This window comes from Manacus vitellinus, unplaced genomic scaffold, assembly GCF_001715985.3.
Source record: "Manacus vitellinus isolate BGI_N305 unplaced genomic scaffold, ASM171598v3 scaffold_32_pilon, whole genome shotgun sequence".
Taxonomy (NCBI): Eukaryota; Metazoa; Chordata; class Aves; order Passeriformes; family Pipridae; genus Manacus; species Manacus vitellinus.
This window is the reverse complement of record NW_021940460.1, coordinates 408,062-430,447: the sequence shown is the minus strand read 5'-3', so window position 1 is coordinate 430,447 and position 22,386 is coordinate 408,062. Positions and strand designations below refer to the sequence as shown.

The 22,386-nt window shown below is 44.4% G+C and overlaps 1 protein-coding gene across 2 annotated transcripts in view; it reads left to right on the top strand.

Moving 5' to 3' along the window:
• The window catches only part of CASTOR2 (cytosolic arginine sensor for mTORC1 subunit 2), a 120,370-nt gene that overhangs the window by 25,422 nt on the left and 72,562 nt on the right, over positions 1-22,386 (top strand). The gene's annotated exons all lie outside the window — the stretch shown is intronic.

The following is a 22,386-nucleotide window of genomic DNA, read 5'->3' as shown; positions in this document are numbered from 1 at the left end:
GTGCCCTCAGCAAGTAACTTGCATGAAATCCCTGTTTGAAGAGCTCCCAAGCTGAGCCTTAATCTTTTAAGGATGGTGGGCAGGGCTGCCCAGTGCTCACCTTCTACAAGTGCCAACTGCTGGGCTGGCTCCTCTGGTCTGTTGAACAGCACCAGGATCTTGGCCAGCCAGTAGGCATGTAGGCATGTGTGATGCATGTGCAGGTTTTATTCAGGGGCCCTTTGGAGCTGCTGGGGGAACATTCTCCCTTCTGTAACACTTACTTTCTTCTGAGACAGCTTTGTGATGATGCCAGGGCTGAAAGTCCTTGGTTTTTGACATCAGATATTTAAAAAATAGGTACAGAGAGCAGCTTCCCTTTCTCAAAAATGAACAGTTGTGTACATGCACTCTCAGCACTCAGACTCTATGCAATGAAGCATAGAGTGGCAAAGAACTGGGCTGTTTATTGAATTATTACAGTGTTTAATCAACTTTCTATTTTGAGGAGTATCCCACTGGCTCCTAAGAGATCTGTCCAGATCACTTGAACTTGTGGGGTTTTTGGGGTTTGTTTGGGTTTTTTTGGTTTTTGGTTTGGTGGCAGTTTTTGTATGTAGTTTTAGTTTTTCTTTGTTGTTGTTGTTCTGCCACACTGAAATGTGATCAGGAACTTCAGACCTGCATTTGGGAGAGATGGTCCCAGCCCTAAGATGCTTACACAGATCACTGAGGGTTGTCTTAGCATGCAGTTTTGACAAGGAGATAAACGTAATTTGAAAAGGTAGTTTCCATGAAAGTTGTATTTCCCAAAAAGTGTATTTGGAATATTTTTATGATGTAGTGTGCTGGTGTTGGCTGAGATAGACTTAATTTTCTTCACATTACCTGGTATGGGACTGTGTCTTCGATTTCTGCTGGACACAGTGTTGATAACTCAGGGATGTTTTCATTATCTCTGAGCAGTGTTTGCACAGAGCCTTTTCTGCTCCTTGCCCCACCAGCAAGGAGGCTGGGGGCACACAAGGGGTTGGGGTGATACATGTGGGCCAGCTGACCCCAACCGACCCCAGGGATATCCCAGACCGGGTGCAGTCATGCTCAGCATCCAGAGCAGGGGGCAGAAGGGAGGGGTGGATGTTCAGAGTGGCGTTTGTCTTCCCAAGTCACCATTACATGTGCTGGAGCCGTGCTGTCCTGGGGATGGCCGAACACCTGCCTGCGATGGGAAGTGGGAATGAATTCCCTGGTTTGCTTTGCTTGTCTGTGCAGCTTTTCCTTTTCCTATTAAACTGTCTTTGTCTCAGCCTGTGAGTTTTCTCACTTTTGCCCTTCAAGTTCTCTCCCCCATCCCAGTATGGGGGGAGGAAGCAAGCAGCTGTTTGAGGCTGACTTGCTGTCTGGGGTTAAGCCATGACACGTGGGCAGATTTTGATGAAAAATTGTTATTCTAGAAGCTTGTTCTGAGTTTTCACTTGTTAGCTTATGCAAACAGGCCAGTTCAGACAGAGGAATAAAATCATCATTGCCGTTTACCTTGCTGAACTGAGATACAAAACAAAGTTTAAAGAGCCTTTTTGTGTGCAATCATTTCCTTGTTGTTAATGTCTCACATAAGTTAAGCTCCCAGTTCCTGACACAAGGACTTTTGACTTCCTGGGTTTGTTGGAAAAGCTCTTTGGGCCCAGGCAGCTCTGTGGGTGCAGGCAGGGACATGTGCCCAGTGAGTCAGGGCAGGGAAGCTGCCCTCTCCGCTTCCATGGCTTCCCAGGGGCTGTGTCTGCTCCAGCAGCACAAGTTTGCAGTTGGAAAAAACTGCGGATAAACAACCAGCAGTGGTTAAATCCAGCAAAACAGCAGGAAATACACTGGCAAGTGATCTTCAGCAGAGTTTAACTTCAGTTTTGTTCTTGCCTTGAAAGCTATACAGACAGTTTCCTATTGAAGTGCTTCCCAGGGCATGTTGCATACAGAGATGTATCAAACAAATCTCCTGAACTTTCTGCATTGTCAATCATGGAACTCTGTTTTCAGTTTTCAGCGAGTTTTCTTGGTAGCTGGGATGAGAAGTGAGGTTAACACATAATTCTTCAGGAAAAATGTATTTTGGTATCAACTGTAACAGTAACAATGAAATTAATAAAAGCTGTCCAGAGCAGTGGACTTCACCTTCTTACACAGGCACACACTGGTGGGAAAAAAAGATTTGTTTTTATCTCCCTAGACTATTTCTATTATCTGAATGCCAAGAAATGAGTAATTTGTGGTTTTGTTTTTCTTTTTCGTTCTTATAAATAACTTTTGATGTGTTTTCCTAAGGAAGTTGGAACTAAAGCCTAGTTCTGGAAATGTTAAGCTGTACATTGCTTTCTCTTTGAAAGCCTCATGAAGGAGACCAAAAGAAAAAAGCAATTAAATTTAAAAAGTCATAGTGGTGGCTTTTTCTGCCACATTTAACTTTAAATGAAGAACACTTCCTACAAATTTCCTTCCATATTTTTCTACCATACTTTCTTTTGTTGTGGTGTTTTTTTCTTTTCCTTTCAGCTTCTCTTAGCCACACCTTGGTGTGCCAGACAGATCCTTCTGAATTACCTGTTGGAGAGCCACAGAGCTCACAACAATCTATGATCAGGCTTCAGTGGGAAACTGGAGGCTGTTGCTGCTGGCCAGAGGGAGAAAGTGGCCTCTGTGACATGGGGAGCTTGCAAGTGAGAGTTCGGGTGAACTCTGGGTTACATCAATAGTTCACCCACGTTTGGTAAAACACAGTGAATTTGTTCTGTCATGCTCATTCAAGGAGCCATGTATCTACTAAAGGTATTATTTGTAAAGCTGGAAAAGAGACTGGCCCTGGAGGATGGAAGAAATTCAAATTTTTCTGCTTTTTTCTTTTTCATTGAAATTCAAAATATTGGTGATGTATCTTACCAGTTTTTAACTGTGAAAAAAAGGCTTTCTGCACTGACCTTTATGTGTGTCCAGATGCTATTTTGTTAGTTATTTACAGGATAAATTGTATGATCAAAAAGCCAATTCAAATAACTTTTTTCGCTCTTAGTATGATTTAAAAATAAAGCATGCACAGACTGATCTCACAGGCTTCAATTCTGTTTTCAAGGTTTAACCAAAACATTGAATTACTTTTACCTTTGTGATACTGTGAGGATTATTTTTAACTAAGTGAAGTGTTTTAACATGCTTTGATTTGTTTTTCAGCAAATGTGTTTCACATTTGATAGAGAGGGGCTGGTTCTGGGAACAAGATGTGCTGTGTCTTGCCTCACTTACCTGAGAGTTGGGTAAATACTCCTTGAGGATCAGGAAAGGAGAGGTTATTGATGAATTACCTCCTATTATAGCCATATACAGATCCCAGAATACTTGTGCATGAACTGCAGGGAGGAGATGATGTGTACAGGTTAAATGCTCTGATCCTGAGCTGTGCTGTAGGAGCAGCTTATTCCCTCAGTAAACAGTGCAGAAAGCAGAAGCTGAATCTGAGCAAGTGTGGTGGGTTGACCTTGGCTGGACACCAGGTGCCCACCAAGCCACTCTATCACTCCCATCCCAGCTGGACAGGGCAAAGAAAATGAGATGGAAAAAGACTTGTAGGTTGAGATAAGGCAGTTCACTAAAGCAAAAGTGAAAGTTTGTGCACACACAAGCAAAGAAAAAGAAACAATGATTTTATTCTCTACTTCCCATCAGCAAGCAATGTTCAGCCACTTCCCGGGAAGTGGGGCTTCTGCACGTGTGGCAGTTGCTCAGGAAGACAAACATTGTAAATAATGAATGTCCCCCTTCCTCCTTAGCTCCTGTCATTAGCTTTTATATCTGAGCTGACATCCTATGGTATGGGGTATCCCTTTGGTTAATTTGGGCCAGCTGGCCCCTCCCAGGATGTTGCCTATCCCCAGCCTATTGATGGGGGGAATGTTGAGAGACAGCGCTGATGCCGTGGGAGCACTGTAACCAAAATGCTGGCGTGTTATGAACACCTTTCTAGCTACCACTGCAAAGCACAGCACTGGGACAACTGCTAGGGGAAGATGAACTCCATCTCAGCCAGACCCAATGCAGCAAGTCATTAGCTCTACTCATTCTTAATCCCTGGTGTATTCTCAGTCTACTTTTAAGGTTATACTGAAGCCTAAATATTTATTTTCCTGGAAAAAAAGTCATAAATAAACTATTTCTTCACCAAAACAACATTGCATAAGAAATTTTGTAATTTTTAAAACAAGACAACAGGTGAACTTAAGGGGGGATCAAACCTACTGCAGAACAACCTGTACCTGGCTCTTCCTGCCAGGGCTGTGCAGTCTGGCTGGAGTGAGCTGTACAGTGACTGAGCTCCCTTGTGGGGTATATTCCAGCATAAGGGGGTTGGACCGGAGAACAGTGCTTGGCCCTTTCATCAGCAGAATACATGAGACCCCAGAGTGTGGTGAAGAAACCTAAGTTTTCTTACCACAGTGCAGCTTTTTGGGGACTTGAAGGGAAGATCCATGGCTCTTCCCATGGGCTTGGCCTGAGTGTAGAAGATGGGATAAAACTATATGGTGGTTTAGGAATAGTACTCCCCAATTTAGTGCTCCCACTGAGACTCTCCAAACCATGCTGCTGCTCGCTTCCTCACCCCCTCCTTCTTCCCCTGTGATGGAATGGAGAGGAGAATTGGAGGCACAAAAGATAAAGATCAGAGATAAGACAAATTTACTGGAACAGCAATGAGATAAGAAAACGAACAGTAACAACAACAATACTAATGACCAAGGGTACAAGAAAGAGGCGAAAGATTCTCATGGACACTCCTCTCCAGCAACAGACAATACCCGACAGCTCCCTCCCCACACTGTGCCGGCCTAGAACAGACTCCCTGTCCCCTGCCAGGGGCAGTGATGTGGTGTGGTATAGAATAACCTCTGGGTCCTGGCCGTGTGCCCTCCTGGCTACTGCAGAAACTGACCCTGTCCTGGTTGGAACCAGGACAAACTGTCTGTGGAGAGGCTTAATCCAAGGATATTTGAAGGTGCTGGAAAAAAGACGCTACGCAGCAATGGACAGAAGTGTGACAAAATCTGGGAAACTGAGACATGTTCTCCTAATCTTGCAGTTGTAATGAGATTTCTTCCCTTCCAGAGTGATCATTAAGATTTGCAGAGAGCGTGAAGGTCTGGGTCAGAGCTGAGTCATAGCAGGCACTTTGGTACTGAAACTTTACTCTTTCTTCATTTCTTCCAAAAGTCAGAGTTGACTTTAGGTTAATCTTACACCTCATCTCTTGCTTACTGCAGGGTTTTCCTTTCCCTCTGTCCTTGTTTTAATCTGTTTTCCAGTCTGATGGCAGTAAGGTGTAGGGCTGAGGTGTGCCCACCGTTCCTGCATCCCATGCATCTCGACAGACTGAGAGAGAACTGATGAAATGAAGAATGGGGTTTCTAAAATGGATGCCTTCAATTGTCTGGTTTATAAGCAGCATTTCAGGGAAGGAAAAAAAAGGGATGTTTGTGAACAAGAATTTGCCATGTTAGTCGCTCCTATTTTGGTTGCAAGTAGGAACTTTGCCCTTATTTGCCTAAGCTGCATTCAGGTGCTTCTGAATATGACTTCTCTCCCTCCATGTCAGCCAAAGGCATTTAAGCAGAGTATGCAACTATGTGGTATCTTAATTTCATGCTTGGTAGCTTCCAAAAACTCAAAAGAGGCTAAAGAAAGTTTATGTTTGTAGTTTGTTTTGGAGGTCAGGGTGAAGGGTAGATGAGAGATGTTAACCTTGTAATATTTAGAGAGGTAGAGTTAGCATTTGTGTTTATAGCTACCTAGTGCCAACTTGCGCAATAAAAACCGTGTAAGGTTTCCAAGAGTATCAGGAAACCCAGGGTAGTGTTGGGAGAGGGAAAGGAAGACAGCTGCTCTTTTATAGATCAGGTTGCAGGAAAACTTGGGTTACTGTGCTGTTGTATTATTACTGGGGGCAGTGGGGTGGTGTTAAGTGTAAGCAGGCAGATGTATCACAGATGATGACTGGAAGTCTATTTTGTTATACGGACTAACTGACTGACTGGCAGCTCGATCATTTTAAGAAGTGATCCCTTCCCTTTGCTATGGTGTTATGTTCTCTGTCTGCCAGCCTGAGCAGGCTGTGGCAGTTATACTTAATGCACGACCCTTCAAAGCAGCTGCACTGCAAGGTCTGAAGGCTGTGCAGGGGAAAGTGGTCTGTGTGCATCCAATCACAGAGTAGTTTATGGTGTCCCTATCAGGACTTTTGGAAGTGCCCCAATAAATACAAATACTGTATTTGAGCCATAATCACTGCACTGTAACAACATTGCTTAAATGTGTAATAACACATCTGTGGGGGGGGAAGTGAGAATTACATGGTTCATTCAGTACACGGGTAGGAAAAATTGCTCTCCTTAGGTATCTTCTCTGTGGCTCAGTTGGGATTTATTGTCATAACTAAATAATTTGGTACCAACAAGTAGCCGTTTTCTCCCATTGTAACTTTAAATACTGATTGGAGGTGGAAAGGCAGCACTGAAATCCCTGTGGATTGTAGCTGTGTCATGCCCGTGATTTCTTCCAGCACAGCAGGCGGAGTCCCTGGCACAGTCTGGAGTGCAGCATCCCCTCTGCTCCCAGCAGCAGCCTGGGGGGTGGTGGGAATCCCCCCCACTGCTCTCCAAGGTCCATCTACCAGCAAAAACTGAGACAATTCTAGCATTGCCTGGGATGGGAACTTTGACTCCTGGTATCTCCCTGTTTTCTTAATTTTTACTTCCACAATAGTAGATGTCCTTAGTGGAAACAAACCTGTCAGGGGTTGGAGGTGTCTCTCTAATCTTCTCGGAAGGTAGAGCCACCGTGGCACAAGGAGCATGTCAGGACTGAATGGAGGAATAACCAGTGGTGGCAGTAGCTGGGCTTGTCTTTGGGCTACAAACAAGGACTCACAGGTGCTTCTGTAGATTGTAAAGGGCGGGCTTGGGTTATTCTTTGAGCTGGGGCTTGGTCTCTGCCATTCAGTTTCAGGACTGCTGCAGCTGATTCACAGGTTTCAAGAGCCACAGCCCTTTTTTTGGGCAGTGAAAACCTTTTTGAAGCCAAGTAGAGGTATTTTTTGCCTTAATTTTTCTGTCTCCTTTCTCTATCTGCAAAGCAGGATAAATGTGCTTCTATCTTCACCCTTTTCTGCTGAGTCTGCCTAGATAAGGAGATTGCTAATGGTACAGTCATGGGTTTGTCTAAGGGACATGTGGGACACTTCTCCCAGTTTGCCGGGTTGTGATCCTCCAGCCTTAGGGCACCAACAGCAAGCCAAGAAGGCAGCTGCCTTCAGGATGGGGTTCTTGCAGTGCTGCTGGTGTCACCTCGTCCATTAGATTTGTGTGTTTTCCCCTTCTTTCTAATTATGCTGATATTTACTGCTCAGCAGCTGTAGTGTGGGAAGGAGAGTGGTGAACGCTGGCTCTGCAGCTGACAGCCGCCTGGTGCCTTGGCTGCATGTCAGCAGAGGGCTGTTGCTGGCTGGGCTACAGCTGTGTGGGCTTTGCCTTCTGTTGACCGGAAGGTAGTTTGGAGTTATCCACTAGGTAAAAAAAATAAAAAAGTATTTCCCATGTTTCTGTGGTAGGAACTACCTGGTAAATGACTGAGAATTTTTGAGGAGGGCTTCTCTGAGGAAAGGGATCCGCTGTAGTGAAAAGCTCCCCCAAAATGAATGCTTGGACATTTTTGAGTAGGTGATACTGTCCTGACGCCTGGTCCTAAATTGCCTGTTGTGTACCAGTCTGTGTTTCATTGTTTTGCGCATCTGTTTCTGAGGAATTCTGGATCTGCTGATTTCACAAGACCCTTCCTGCTCTGTCCCCAGTCTGCAAGAGCATCAGAAAATGGTCCTGGGAACTTTTCTTGTCCAGAGTCCTGCATCCTCCATTGCCTGAGACCCAGCACCAGTGTGATACTGGCACTAAAAAGAGACTTGGATTGAGTAACAATATGATCTTTTGGACCTTAAGCTATAAATTTTAAAGTTCATTTAACGATTTATCACTCTTCCAATTCTGCAGTAAAGCCTGCTTTATCTTTAAGTACAGATCCATGCTCTCATGACTGTTTCCAAGGGTCGCTATCCTAATTCAGAACCTCTTGAATTTGCTTGATAGCTGCTTCCAATTTCCATTTCCAGTGGTGGGAGTGCAGTGTCGTGGTAGGCGCATTGCACTCGCTGTGGAGTAGGTATGGGAGGGAAGGAGTTGAGCTCAGGTGTGGGATCTAGATTAATGTTAAACTTGACTCTGATCTGGGCTCTGGAAGTAGGTTTTATGCCTGCTTCCATGTGTGAAGATGAAAGTGATGAAGTTAAGGACAATTTACACCTGTTTGCTTCAGGGAGATGTGAAGATGTACTTGTAAAATCCATTTGCAGGCAGTGCATGTTCTGAATTGCTGAGTGCTGGGCAGTGATGGGAAACACGCTGATGAAAGGCCTGGTGCATGATGCTGGATGCTGCGTTGTCCTTGGAGGGGGGGCAGTTTAGGTGTCGGCCTTCAGAGCCCCATTTTTCCCTGGGAGCATTAGACACCTGCCCTGGTGATTGCAGGCTACTTGCCAGCATAGAGCTTTGTACTGAAATCTTTGGCCTGGCATGCAGTAATTGGTTGGGGTTTAAATTCTTTTCTTTTTTAAACAGGACTTCAAATGCTGCAGCTTTACCATGGGGTTATAAGTACATAAGCCATAGAAATGTACTTCAGTGACCAGTCAAATGACTTTGTTTTTTCCAGTAGTTTAAGCTTACCATTTATTAAGTTGCTGAAGAAATATAATTGAAATTCATTGGAGAGTTTAATTTTATCAAGCCCTCTATTGCTTATGCTTTTGCTTATGTCTGTGTGTATCTGGACTGCCTATAAATGGCTTGTTTGCTTTCATAAAGGAATTAGCACAACAGTGCAACTGTGTAAGGAGCCAACCCCCAATCCCTGCCCCGTGTTGTCTGTATGGACAAGAATTGACATAAACATGTGCAGAAGTGACCTCTAAGTATTTCAGTTGGTAGAAAAGTTCTGTATTTTTATTAATTTTGCTGCAGTCCTTTATTCTATTTTTGAGCATAAACAGACACCTGAGGTCTAATATATTCAAGAAGGTTTTAATGGCTGCTCCGCAGATGCTTCTGTCACTCTGGCTGGTGCTGGGAGACGGCTGCTGCCCTGCAGTGCTTTCAGGCCTTATGATCAGCAAGAAACTTGTTTGCTTTGTCTCCCTTTAGGACTTTTCAACTCTGTATTGCACAGTTCCCAGATGAGGGGGTTGCCTGTTGGCTGTGTAAGTGTTAGCTTGATCTGGGGTCTGCCCCCAGCTTGGTGCGGGGCACTCGGTAAGAAAAGAGTGCTTTGCACTGCAGAGAGTCCTCTGCAAGCAGTTCTTGGTCCTTTGCTACATCCCCTTTTCCTGCACCAATCTAGGTGCTTGTCTGTGTCTGCCATAAGACCCTACACTGCCCCTCCTCCCGTCAGCCCCTGTGTTTTGCCTTTTCTTCCCACATGTAAATTGTGAGACCTGGTGATGCTTGCTGTCACTCCAAAACTGGGAGGGAGGAGTCGTGGCACTTGTGCTTCTTTAGATGGTGGCAGACCTCCTCCACTGGGATTTCTATAACCAGCAAATCCGGGGAGGAGTTAAAGCATCGCTTTCTGATCTGCAGACATGAACTGGCAGGAGCCTTCTCCACCACCTCCTGCTCTGCGAAAAATACTGCCTCAGCATTACAACCTGAATGGAGATCTGCCGTCTGTCGTTGTGTGGCTGTCCCAGATTTTAGGTGTGGTGGCTTTGGTGCTGTCTAGGACATTGGTGTGCTCCTTGCGCATCCTGTCTTACCTACCACCGCTCAGTATGTGCTCATGCCATCCCCATGGAAACACAGTCACTCTTTTTTCAGTGCATGATAGTGCACTTGATGCTTTTGGCAGTGTTATTCCTTAAACCAGTGACTTTAGCTGTGAAAGGTGAGCATTTGGGCAAAAACCTGCTTACAGAGATCTGGGCTCTTGCTTTGAATTCTTTCATTAAGGGGGTTCAGGTACTCAGTTTTCATTCTGCCCCTTGCAAGCAGGGAGGGCAGAATGATGAACACTGTGGATGGGTTCAGTTCTGCTCTACAGTCCAAGTCACCGGTTTGGGAGAAGGGTTACTGTGTTACCACGTGAGGTTTTTTGTGTAAGTTGGACTTTTAAGTGATTAAAAAGATTATTCTCTCTTTGACTTAATTGGTCCTTGCTTGGTCCAATTGGTTCTCCTCATTGTCTAGCATCCCCACAATTCCTCACTTGAAAAAAACAGGCTGACAGGGGCTGTTAGAATGGTTTGAGCCCAGCAGGACATATGTGCTTCTCTGCAGTGTGATCTCCCTGCTTTTTCTTTTAATTAAACTTCAGTATCTTCTAATTGTTTTCTAGTGATTGTGCTCCAGTTTGTTGAATCCATCCTTGACAAGGCTCAGCCTGCTCAGTTTGTACCAGAGCTTCTGTGCTTTTTGGCAAAGTATTGTAATGCTGGTCCTTCTCAAACTTTTATCTGAGGCCAATGTGAAAGGGAGCTTACAAAACAAGATACTGTCTTAAAATCACACAAGAAAACGTACAATGATAGTACAGGCAGCTTTGAATGCTCAAATTTGATCTATAAAACATAGGGGGGAAAAAAATCTCTTCCTTCGTCTTACAAGGGTAAGTGCATCAAGGGCAGTTCAGAGAGTAAGGTATTTCAGTTCTGATGACCATCTAAACACATTGTATTTCAGGCTTGGGGGTTACTACAAACTGACTCCTCAGGTTCTTGTGACCTGGAAAGATCCAACTGTTGTGTGTCAGCTGTAGCTGCAATTATAGAGTAAGGTAGGGTTTTATGAATGTATTTTGTTTGAGGATGCTGCTCTAAGCACAGTAGCAAAACTGTCTTCTGAGTGTGCAGAGCAGAGAGGAAATTGGGGGGGGATTATGCTATATCATGACATTTTCTTCTTGCTTAGCAACTATAGCTTGATTTCCACATCTGGAGATATTGAAAAAAACTGAAATACTTGGCGATAGTTGGGGGGAGGGGAGGACTTGCTAAGTAGTCTTTTCCTATCAGTTAGGGGGAGATCTGTTGCACCATTTAGAACAGTGCTACAACTAAATCGTGCTTATGATGAGCCCTGGAAGGCCAGGGACATGAGCACTGTATTGCTCCTCTGTGCCATTCTGTGCACAGGGTTATTTGGGAACATTGATAACCAAAGGGATCCCTGGCCACCCATGGCTGGTTTGCAGTAGCCCTGTGCTGTATGCCTTTATCTACTGGAATGTTTAAAATCAGGAATAAAATTTTAATGTGGGAATGTTCAAATTACCACTGAGTTAACAATGAAACACTGAGTAGGTTGCTCTCTAGAGAGATATGGAGCCATTGCAGCTCCAGCTGCTGGCAACGGGAATTACTAGTAGCTCAGCACTTTGGAAGCTGCTGAAGGACTTGCAAGCAGATGTAATGACTGCCTCTAGGCAGTGAAGTTGAAAATACTGGCCTGAATTTGCATGGCAGAGGAACATAAATAAATAGCAAGAAATTAAGCAGGACAGAGAGAGGAAGAAGTTCATGATAGCTGTAAGCGTTATGGAAAATTATTCTTTCTCTATAGCTGACTTTAGAGTAGCAAGTTAGCAGGTGTGAACTCCAGTGGCATTAAACCAGTCATGGTTATTTGATGCTCGGGAGTTGAGTGTGGCTGGCTGGTGGCTGGGTATTACATTGACCTTCTTTGATGAGATCGTTCCAGCCTGGTGAATCACAGGCTTTTCCTTCTGATTTAATCCCATGTTCTGGTTCCATCCAGGACAGGTTTAATTTTTGCGATAGGAAATTTTTGCCCAGGAAGGGGCATGGCCAGGACCTGAGGTTATTCTGTACCACCTCACGTCACTGGCTGGAGGGCAGGGCCCAGAGAGTGGTGGTGAATGGGGCTGCATCCAGTTGGGATCTGGTCACCAGTGGTGTCCCCAGGGATCAGTGTTGGGTCCAGTTCTGTTTAATATCTTTATCGATGATTTAGATGAGGGGATTGAGTCCATCATCAGCAAATTTGCAGATGACACCAAGCTGGTGGGGAGTGTCAATCAGCTGGAAGGCAGGAGGGCTCTGCAGAGGGACCTGGACAGACTGGAGAGTTGGGCGCTGATTCCAATGGCGAATGAGGTTTCAACCGAGGCTAAGGTGCCATTAGGGTCCTGGCTGTGGCATGTTTTTGGGTTCTTAGCCGACAGAACGCCAAGGTGCAGTGCTACATGGCTGGGGACAGGAGTGGCTGGAGAGCAGCGTATGGCTCAAGAAGAGGTAACCTGGGAGCTGGAATTCCGAACAAGTGGAAAGTGAACAGGGAGCGCAGCAGTGTGCACCAGTGCACAAGGGAAGGCGGCAATGTGCGAAATCCATGGGCGCCTTGAGCCTTGGATCAGGACGAGTGTGGCCTAACAGGTTCCAGGGAAGTGATTCTTGACCCTGGACTCAGCGGGGCTGGTTGAGGCCACCGGGCCTTGAGTGCTGTGGTCCGAAGTTCTGGGCCCCTCGAGATTCAGGAAAAGGACAATGGAGGGGTGCAGCAGGTCCAGAGAAGAGCGAACAAAGGCTGGTGAAGGGAACTGTGGAGCACAAGTGCTGTTGAGCGAAGGCTGAGGGAGCTGGGGCTGTTCAGAATTCCTGGAGATAGGAGGTGAGGCTCAAGGGGAGACCTCCTGCAAACTCTCGTAGCAAAGCTCCCTGGAAGGAGGCTGTAGCCAGGGATGGGGGTTGGGTCTCTATCTACCCCACGGAAACCCAGCGAAGTAAGACAGTAAAGCTGTGCCGTAGAGGGAGGTTGTAGGTTGGATATTAGGAAGATAATTTGCTGTGTAGCAGAGGAGGAGTAACCGTAAGGCATTGGAAATGGGCTGCCCAGGGGAAATGTGTAGATTCTCCATCCTGGAGGTTTTTAAGATGAGACTGGATGTGGCACCAGTGCCGATGGGTCTAGTAGACCCGCACAGTGGACAAGGTAGGAAGTTAACGAAAGATGGGTGTTTGGACTATGATGATGACTCAGAGGTCCTTTTCACCCAGCTATTCTGTGATTCTGTGATGGGGGGGGGGGGGGGGGCAGTGGGAGGGGTCCTTTCAGCTTGATGTTCTGTGGTTGGGTGTTGCCAGGCTCTGTGTGGTGAGCAAATCACATATGAATTGTTCACCTTCCTTTTACACCCAGTTATTCATATTGTTGTTACTGTTCTTTTCCTTATTAGGTTGCTGTTTCCAGTAAGTTGTTCTTATCTCAAGCCGTGATCTTTACCTTTTGTGCCTCCAGTTCTCCTCTCCAGCCACCACAGGGGAGAGAGAGGGGGGATTGAGTGAGCAGTGCATGGTTTGGAGTGTTTCAATGGGAGCACTAAATTGGGGAATACGATTCCTAAACCATGACACCCATCTCTACAATGGCCTTATCCTCCTCTTGTTTATAAGTTGGCAATGAAATTCTTGTTCTCCATGTGCATGATAAAGTTCCTACTTTCTTGCCTTTGTGTTATCCTGCCAGAACTGCCAGATGGAGTTTGCAGTATGAAATAGGGAGAGTCTTCAGCTTTTGGTCCCCTGTGGCAGACAGGACTATCCCTGTTGAATTTACTCAGAGCACAAATCTGCAGAAAACCTGTTGTTAACCAGGAGTGGGATAGTTATGGTCTTGCAGGACAGTGAACCTTTCTCACTGTAAAAAGGAGCAAAGGTCCTCACCCTGAGACTGCCTTGATACTGCCCTGCTGGGACTGTCATGAGTGCCAGCACAGTGCCACATACGAGCAAGATGGGGCTAGCTGGAAAGCTGGAGTTTTAGAGAGCACTGCCTGCACCTGGCATATCTGTCTTATCTGAGAGAGAAAGTGTATATGTGAGCACTTGCTAATATAATAGGCTTTGTTCTGAAGCAGCAGTATCCTCAGAAATGCCACAATATATGCCTTATTTTCCTCCTCCTTTGTAAGCTGAGGTGAACAATTGGATGTATTGGGAGCACAAGACAGTGATTGTCAGTGTGGAGGCTAAGTCTGGCACTACACTGAAATACAATAGAGGATTATTATTTTTATAAAAAATGCAGTAGTTAAATTTTAAAGCTGTGACAGAATATACTTTTAACCCCTTATTCCATCTACTGCCTCTTTCTCTTCTCCCCCACCTGTTTGGTTTTTTTTTCCATTGCTCTGCTTTATGCACACAAGTGCTTAATCCTCTCTGCAGGCTTTTTTTCAGCACATGCAACTGTGTGTCATCCTGCACATCAGACTTCTCTTACCTAGGGAAATACTTCATCTCATGTAGATCTGTTGCTTCCATCAAAGAATCATCCTCTTCAAAGATCTTCAGGTCATTTAAAAGAAAGAGAGATCTTAAAGCACTTTTCCTAATCTTCACTGTTAAATGAATACTACCTCAAGGAATTATGCGGTAAATGATAAAAGCGGTGCTGTGGACGTGGAAGTGCTCATGGGTGGTCAGACACAGGAAAGGGTTAATTGTTCTGTGGAGACATATTAGGGTTTGCTCTCTCCCCTCCTTGCTCTTTGGTGTGAGACTAGAATTAGGGCTATTGAACTCAAGACTTGATTGTTGTTGAATATAGACAAAAAGCAATTTCTTCCATATTCACACAGAATTTGGCATCCTGTTTTTGGTTTGTGTGGTAATGCTTCAGGACCTTTTTCCACACCTGTGAGGTCTAGCTTAGCTACTTCATTTTAAAATGGCTTTTTTTTAAATGGCATGTGATTACACAAAAACTTCATCTGTTTTTAGATACAACAGCATCAAGGCAATCATTTGACAGTTAGAACACCACACAAATCTGGTGGCACAACAGCAAGTTGCTGCAGCTTAGTAAAAGTGTTGTGGGGAGAGTTGCTTTTGCTGCTGCTCCCTCACTTCTGTGCCAGCAATTTCTGAGTTGATGGGACAGGATGGAAACTCTCTGAACACAAAAGGGACAATAAGGTGCCAGCAGTCTCTGTGATTAGCTGGATTTCTTTGTACTTGGTTCTCGTTTAATAATAATACACCAGGGCTATGCTTCTCTTGCCTCTGTGTTGGTTGAAATTGTCTGATGCTTAAAATATGACCCTTTACTGTGTAATCTTCCTTTTGGGTTTGTAACAGGAGTTAAGTTGGTGACAGTATTTGCTCCAAAGTGTGGGCTTCTGACCTATGTCTCACCTTTTATTTTTTTTTTCTAGCAGCCAAGGCAACTGATAGTATTTAAGTTGGTAATAATATCTGAAGCATGCCTGAAAATATCTGATAAGTTGCTTCATTCTTTTGATGAGAGAGTGAGGCAGAGAAAAGCAGAGCTTAGTGTAAATTTTATTAAATGGCAGAGCACGTTTAATCTTCCCACCTCACACATTGAAGCCAGCATTTGTAATCAACAGTGGCCCTGCAGCATTACTAAAACCAGATTTGTCTTCACGACAGCAGGTTGGTTTTTTTCTTTCGCAGATGGACACAATGGGTTGTTTGTTCTTTCTCTTTGGACAGCTGAATAATATGTACACAAACCTACCTACCTCTGTGCTTCCAAATCATGGAAGTCAGCAAGTTGCACAGGTACCCATTTTGACAGTATGGTAGCATGCTGTCAGTGCTAATATTCATTAATATGCATTGGCAACTGCTTATGTTTGAAATGAAGTATTCTGTAATTCCCAGTAAAATGACATGAACGTAAAGGAGTTGCATCTTGAGGGACAGGTATGTGAACACAGAGCATGTACATGAGCTGTTACATGCCCACTGTTGAACACTTCTCTCCTTATCACTTCCCCATGCCTTGGCACTTCAGTACACTTAATTTTATTGACCTTTAAAGATGATTGCAAACTTCATGAGAGCTGAATTAAAGTCCTGTACAGATAGGTTGTCATAAACCCCTACCGAAGTTGTTGCATACATTTTATATTTTCTGGTCTTTTCTCCATGATTTTAGTGCTCTACCACTTCTATTGGGGATATCATGAGTTATCATCTGAAAAATGAAATAAATTGGCTCATTTACTGATGCTTGGGTGAAAGACTTGCCTGTGAACTGCAGTACTTCACCACAGCTGGTGAAGCTCAGAGAATACCCAAGATGTTGATGTGCTTTTTTTGTCCTTGGATTTTTCACTGGAAGAAATAGGTAGAAGAGGATTTTCAGCAGCCAGCCCAAAATACTGCAGTGAATGCATATTGAAGCCATGACCTGCATCTAGAAGCCCCGAGTCCCAGTGCTGCCACTTCCATTAGATTTCTTCCATTGCTTGCAGGTAAAGATCCAGGCTCATCCTGGCAGTTTGGAGGACCACGTGCATGTACTTACGCATTTCTACTCCTGTGGCTGTTTCAGTTTTCACTCCAGCTTTCTTGGACATGTTCTTTTTATGTAGGCAGAAATTTAATGTAGTAATTTGCCTGTTCCTGTGCTTGAGACAAAAAAGCCTCTTCAGTCATAGGCATAAAGCTGGGGAGGAATGAAGGAGCGAGCACTTTGTTCTTATTTTGTGGGGATGTTTTGTTAAGAGTGGGGGAGCTGGCCTTTTCTCAAGGGAAACAAGGCTGCCCTTTGCATTTACCTCTTGAGAACAAGAGCTCTCTCGCACACTGAAGCATCTTGAAATGGGAAAATGCCTTTTTTGATGTTCTTTTCTTCACTAAAGCCACAGGACTTTGTTTCAGAGAACTTAGCACTTGTATGTGCAGTTGTTTTCCCATCCTCAAGGTTCTGCTTTATGTGTAAGTTTTGGACTTGATGTCAGAATCTGTGGGACCTTTTGGCACTCAAGATCCACCTTTGGAGGACTAGCATTGGCGAAACTGCTGTGAGACTGTGTTTGTCTTTGAGGTACACAGCTTAAAAGATAAAGCCACTCCAAGTGAAACCGGAAATAAATCTGCTTTGTTGCAGATGTTGGCCTGTGTTGACAAAGCAGATGAGTCTTGTAGCACCTGTGTGGTTGTTATGACCCGCCCCAGAAAAAGGGAGGGGGGTAACCCAGGTTTTTATCAATAATTCCCTTGAGGTGGATTAAAGTGAAATGACACTAAATAATCGGTGTCTGAAAACAAAGTTTATTTTAACAATTCTGCATCAACAAGTATGTTAGCGTTTTGGGTGTTGTCATAAAACAATGCAACATAGAGATAACTTTGGGGGGGGGAGAGACTGTTTAGGAGAGAGGAAAAACAGGATGAGAGTAAGGGACAAGAGAAGCTGAGAGTGCAAAGAAAATGGATATAGTCACCGGCCACTGGATCCAGCGATGCTTGAGAGCGATGGTCTTGATTCGCAGGCGGTGGGGGAGAAGGAGAACCCAAATTCCCAAAGTCACCAGTCAGCTTATATACCCTCAGCATGCTTTTGCACCTCCCTGGGACGAGGAGTTGTTTGCCTTTTTAGGGCTTAGCACTGGAGGGAGGGGTGGGCCCAACTGCCCATCTGAGGTATCTTCTTGCCTATTTAGGGCTTAGCCCATCTGAGGCATCTTCTTGCCTTTTTAGGGCTTAGCCCATCTAAGGCATCTTCTTGCCTTTTTAGGGCAAAAGACAAAGCCTGCAAACTCCTGGAATGCATAAATCATTAACCATTTCAGTCTCTGACAGTGGTCCAAGGGATGAAGCATGTCTCTTACTGAGCAAAAACATTTTCTCTTATTCCTTTGAGAATGTGGGTTTTTTTCTATAAAAATACCTTAGAAAGTAGTCTTTGTATGACATAAGCTCTGTCGTCCCCAAATCCAGCACAGTAACAGAACAAACCAGCGAGACTGATTTGTGTGATTCCTCGTGATCAGTTGCACATGTAATTTCTAAAGGCTTCCGTACTGTCCATGAGTGGTTCAGAGAGTGCACCTTCTTGGGAATGGGGTATTCTGGGTTTTACTAAATGGCTGATTGGATACAAAGATTGTTAGACTAGTAAAAACAGAGGAAGATTCTAAATCATTTCAATGTGTATGACTGATCTGTGCAGTGATGCAGATGTGAATTTACACAGAAGGCTGTAAATGGTGTTCAGAAGTAAGACAGAAGTAAATTCTTTTCTTAGGAAGATGAGTGAAATTTCCCTTACCTGTCTTACCTGCTACGGAGTGGAATTGCTTATGATGAACATGGGTCCTGAGGGAAAACTAGCAATACTAGATTGAGTCATGTCTTTAAATGAAAGAAAAAATAAAACTGTTAGTCAGCTTCATAATTTACATTTAGCATGTCCATTTAAAGATGTGCAGCTTGACTATATATCTGAAACCGATACAGAGGAATGAATAAGAAACCACAGCACAAATTAGTGCAGGATGACGTTGTTCCGTGAAAGTGTTTGGCACCATGAACTCATTTTAATCCCTCTTGTTCTGTCTTCTGCCTCCTACTAGCTTGGAAAAGAGCTGTCGCCTTAGTGAGAATAACTCAACAGGAATGGTCCCTGGTTTACTGATAGTTTATTGAACGTATTTAACTTTCACAAAAGCAAGGATTGCTTAGATGAAGTTTCCCTTGCCTGATGCCTCAGTGATTCACTGGGTCTAGAAATGATAACAGCTCCCAGTGAAGTCCCTTCTCATCTTACTGGGGAAGAAACCCCATGGTACAGTAGCACTCAGTAGTACAGAAGTTGCCCACACTTACATGTGCAAAGGAGTTCATTTTGGTTACCCATGGGTTTTCAGAGGTATTGAAGTGCCTGACTTTTTCCATTTCTGTTTAAGGGGCAGGTGCTATGGAAACCTCACAGTGAGCAACCCTGCCTACCTTTGAAAGTCTGGCTGCTGGGTTTTAGTGTGGAAGTTGGCTGGCTGGCAAGTAACTCCTGCCATCACTGAGACAGAACCATCTTTAGGTTGTTTTCCCCGTTATATCAATGACTAAGATGTACTGTCCCCCAGTCTGATTTCTGGGAGGTTCTCGTCCAGCCCTGTTTGCTCGGTGCCTTACAGCTAATACACAGTGCTGAAACCTGCAATTAGCTTTGCCATGTCAGGGCAAACAGATGGATGTTTCCAAGGAGAAGATACTGAGTATTCTGTGCAGGTTTTGCAGTGTGGTGAAAATCCAGGTAATGGAAACAGCCAGAAGTGAGGGCTGAATTACATCGTATTTCTGAGTCGTCAGCTATTGATGCAGAAGATCCTGCTGCCTATGCTTTTGTGGTGATGCTGCTAAGTAGCATTTCCAGCCCTCTGGGCAATGACATCAAAGGATAGCGAAGATAAAAACAGACCACTGTTGACTTTGAGAAAAAATGTTCTATTTTTACAGGCAGATGTTGAGATAACTGAAAACTTTAGGACTGCTGTAATGAAAGTTTGCCAGTCCTCAACCTTCAGAAACTCATACCCAAGCTTGCCTTCTTTCCTTCAAAATCACAGAGCTGGCTTTGAGTGCCCCTGCTTCTTAGCAGAGGAGAGCTTCTTTTAGAATGAATGAGGAGCTCCAGGAGGGAAGCAAGGCCTGCAGTGACCTGGCAGGACAGAAAGGGTGGCCAAGCCCTGTCCTTTGCCAGAGATGCCCCTCAGTCATGCCAGTCTCTTTTTCTCACATGAACATCTGGGTTCCTGATGTATGAGCTGCTGGATTTAGGTCAAGTCTGGTTCCAATCTGGGCTCATGCACAGCTCTCTCCCACCAGCACAGCACTCCATGTGCTCCTCCGTTGGCCAGTGACACTCGACTGGGTTTTCCAGCCTCTTCAGGCAAGTAATATAAAGAAACACCACAGCTTTACGTGAGATTTCTAAACCAGCCAAGATTCTGCCTTGCAAAGCCTGCCCGGGCTGCACTTCTCAGTTGAAAACAAGCAGCCAAACTAGTAAAGCTGGTTTCCCCTCACTTTCTCTTGCAGCAAGACTCTCTGCAGTCTAGCATAGTGTGAGCTCTGAGGTTTCCTGTGATCAGGACATGCCTCTTATGGATTCTTTGCTGTCTAATAAGGTTTGTGCTTGCATTATGGCCTTTCCCCCAGTGCTGTAGCAGACAGGCTTTCCTCTTCTATCTAGAACCCCTTTTAGTGACCCTTATTGGAATTTGGTACCTTTAAAATCTGCAGGTCTGATATTTAACAAATTAGGCAATAGGTCAAAAACTTACATGAAAGGAACAAGTGGCATAGGGTGTTCACATTAAAGCTGTCTTTCACTTTAGAACTAGGCCCAAAATAGGGGATCGGTCAGCACTTCTTTCTTAAATCTTCCTTAAACACTGTCTTTTGGGAAGACAGTGTTCATCTCTTCCCTGCTTCACTTGTTGCTGAGCGCTTGAACAGCAAAAAACCCCCAAGTACTCTTCTCATCTTAATAAGATCTTAGTTCCTTCAGTAGGTCACTGATCCTCTCCCATGCTGGGCAGCTCCAGTGACTCATGACTTGGTCCATCTACCTGCAAACAGCTCCCTGGCTCAGAGCCAGTTCACCATTCTCGGCGGCTGCCATGTTACTGGAGGAGCACCTTGGTGTGTGACCCTGGATCATGCTTCAGCTGCTAGAGTGCACACACAATTTCTCCAAATGCCTCCTGGGCATCCAAACCCTCTATTGAGGTTAAACAGTGGAATGTAGTTATAGGAAAGACAGCAATTAAAAATTCACATTCTCAAAACGTTCACGTCATTGTGCCAGATCGGCAGGAGACAGCAGTACCTAGACATTCCTACCAGTCTTCTCACTGCTCTGTCACAGACCAGACTCTTGACCCCACACTTACAGAGAACAGCACCTAAATCCATGGGTGAAATTGCAGTTTGTGGTGCAAAATGCTCTTTGGGTAATTTGATGTGATGTGATTTGACTGCTTGGAACGTCAGAGGATCATTCTGTAATTCATGGAACTGCTGCTTTTAGCAGAGGAACAAAAAGACAAAGAACTTACTGGCAAACAAATGGTAACTTCCCTCTCTTGTATTTATACAGTTCTTTGAGGTATAAATGTATTCTTGATGGCTAGAGAAATCAGTCATTCTGCATTAGAAAGCTTGATTGATTTCTTCAGCAGGCCTTTACGAAGGGTGGTTTTGGAAATAACCCACAGAGAAAAATACTATGTGGTCTGGTTCATTTAATACACAAGTACTCAATTATGTTCTTGTGCTACTACTTAAGGAAATTTTAATTGTACAGATATGTGAAGATAAATTACTTCATCCCTCCAAAACATCCCTTGTGTGATATTCATCACTGCCAAACTACTATGACTTGCACCACATCAGAATTTTAATCATTGTATTGTTATGTTCCAATTTGATATTTCTCTTACTGTGACAAGATCAGATGTGTTTAACTATGGAACAGAATCCTGCTGAGGTTTACAGATAGTGCTTGCCCCAAGGACGTTGCATCTGAACTGTGTGTCTGCTCACCTTCCTTAGCAGCCTCCATTGTCTGTGCAACTTGCCATCCCCACAGTGAAGGTGGTGGGGAAGGAAGGGCTCCTCAAAGAGCTTAAGCAGTGGGAGAAGGTGCATCAGGGTGGGCTCAGCAAAACAGAAGTTGTCTGTATTGAAAGAAGAGATCTACCCTTCCCAGAGTGTCCAGCACTCTCTGTTCCCCTTGACAGTGAAGTCCTCATTTCAGACAGTTTTCTTATAAATCATCCAGGTGCTTTCTGGGATAGGAGCACAGGCAGCAGATATTTGCAGAAGCTTCCTGGAACTGCTGGAGACTCTGGTTACTGGAGCTCAAATGCTACTGGAGACCTGTGCACCACATCAGACCAAATAAGATGTAGATCCCTAGTTATGCTGAAAAAGTCTTTGTCATATTTGTCCTCTGTACAGGATTGAATCTTATTTTTCAGGTCGTTACTTGCTTTGCCAGCTTTTATGCTATTCCTTGGATTGATCCGTGGATGAAAATGGCAAGGTGCTGGTGGTTTGGGTCAGATCCTGCTGTCCTGTGGGTCTGTGCTGTTTTCTCCTTTCCTCGCTGCTCTGTGACTGCTTAGAGTGTGCAGACAGCAATATCTGGGTGGTTTTGTTCCTGTTTGTTTCTGCTGTGAAAAAAACCGAGTGTTTGCTTGAAAGCAAAGTCTCATATATTGCTGAAGGCTGTGCTTCCTTTATCCTCAGCATAGGTTAAAAATGTTCTTTAACTGTTACAAACTGTTTTTTCTACCAGAGGACTTAGTGGAAGAGCACTAAATGTTCAGGCCTGCCTGGGCTGTGCGAGGCCGGAGCAAATTTCTACTTTTGTGCTTTGTCCTGTGAAGCTGATATGCAATAAATCCTGATATTGATACTGACTTTCTTTAGAAAGTGCTTTGAGGTCTTCTTGTGAAAAGCAGCGAACAGAAGCCAGATGCCTTTCAAAG